The sequence below is a fragment of the Rhinolophus sinicus genome, linkage group LG12, assembly GCF_036562045.2.
Source record: "Rhinolophus sinicus isolate RSC01 linkage group LG12, ASM3656204v1, whole genome shotgun sequence".
In the NCBI taxonomy this organism is placed as follows: Eukaryota; Metazoa; Chordata; class Mammalia; order Chiroptera; family Rhinolophidae; genus Rhinolophus; species Rhinolophus sinicus.
Window position 1 is genome coordinate 28,412,612 of NC_133761.1, and position 1,745 is coordinate 28,414,356.

The 1,745-nt window shown below is 39.3% G+C and overlaps 1 non-coding gene across 1 annotated transcript; it reads left to right on the top strand.

Moving 5' to 3' along the window:
• The first annotated feature begins 305 nt into the window (after nucleotides 1–305).
• LOC141567963 (small nucleolar RNA SNORA57) lies at nucleotides 306–454 on the top strand. The gene has a single exon (XR_012491007.1). It is a non-coding gene; the product is annotated as a small nucleolar RNA SNORA57 (small nucleolar RNA).
• The last annotated feature ends 1,291 nt before the right edge of the window (nucleotides 455–1,745 follow it).

The window sequence follows — 1,745 nt, forward strand, 5'->3', positions numbered from 1 at the left end:
TTCTTGGGAGCACCAAATGTTCATAGAAATAGGAAGATCAAACATTTTTTTAAGTAGTTCTGCCCTTCCACCTTCATTTCCAGATTTTGTTACCTTTATTATTACTTTCTAATTTTCTCAATGCAACTTTAAATGACACAGTAGGAAAGATTTTGAATAATTACCCTTCTGTACTGAGAAGTGGTTGTCTATGGTCAAAATCTACTTAATTTTCATCTTATTTATATGAATAGCCTAATGGTAATAGCATAGGAAGTTAGCACTCAATAGTTATAACGAACCCATCAGTTAAGAAAAAAAGCAACCCTCCTCTTCTTGGCGGGGATCGGGTGTGTGGTCTCCATCCCTGTAATGTATGGAGGCCGAGGGAAAGGGCTCCGGCCCTCTCGGCGTCATGACTTGGGTGCCCACGGCTTCCAATCCACCAGTTCTATCCTCAAGCGCCAGGACACGAGGCAAATAAAAATGAATGAATGAATGAATGAATGAATGAATGAATGAAAAGAAAGAAAAGAAAAGAAAAAAAAGCAAAAACATGCAAAAAAAACCCCAAAACTCCCTGATGTATTTACTAATTATAAACATCTTCTCTTTAGTCTCCTATTTTATTGTTACACTAATTCCTCAATTTACACCCAAATATCTTTCAAAAAAGTTGATTTACTGAGGGGAGAGTGTGTTTTAAAAAGTATCAACAGGGTGGCCAGTTGGCTGTTGGTTAGAACATAGTGCTAATAACTCCAAGGTTGCCAGTTCGATCCCCGCATGGGCTACTGTGAGCTGCGCCCTCCTTAAAAAGAAATAAATTTAAAAAAAAAAAAGAGTATCAACAAAAATAATGAACATCCATTTTAAGTGCCCCTTGAATATTTTTATCTCAGCCCTTACTATTTTGTTGAATGTACTTACTTATATGACTATTGTAGGGAAACAATTCTTCATAGATCTTGCATTTATGCCTGTCTTGTGAGTAGAGGCACTGACTGCCTTTTTTCCAGATTATCTTTTCAAGGATATTTGTATAGAACAGCATTGGAAAGAGATAACGTTTCCCTCTGAAGTACTGAACAGCTACACTTACTGTACAATATAGAAGATTTGGGTTTCCTAAGCTCAGGTTTACTCTCCTATAATGAAACTGTGTGTCCCCACATCCATCTGGCCCCATCCATATCTCCCTATGGAAATTGGGTGCAGGGGAAACTAACACAAATATGCCGACGCTTATACTGCTTGCAGTGCTATGAGTAAAAGTCCTCTGTTTCTGACTCACGGTCTTGTATCAGCTACCAGTGTCCTTGAAACTGTGACAAGCCAAGCTAACTTGTAGAGTAAAATCTCATATGCTTCCCATCTCTTAAAATGTTGGTGGCAATATGGGCTACATGAGAGACACAGCTTTCTGGAAGAGAAAGGATGAAGATCTCATAGAACAATTCATGGAATTTTCAACAAGTCCGTAGAAATTGATAGTAAGCTGAGTTGTGTGGTCCCAGGGAATCAGCTGTAGACTAAATTGTGTTGTCTGCTTTATTGCCTGCTAATGAGGAAGAATTGGGGAGGTGGGTGCTGTCCATGTTGTCTCAAAGACTCCAAATGGGCCCATGGTTGCTATACTGTTAACTGTCATCCAGGCAAAGGCACTTCCTCACCGAAGGCCATCAGCCTCAGGTTTGTCCCTTATAATGACTTGTACTAATATTTGTCGTGTATAGGCAGAATGTGCCACTCCCTATCAAACAACA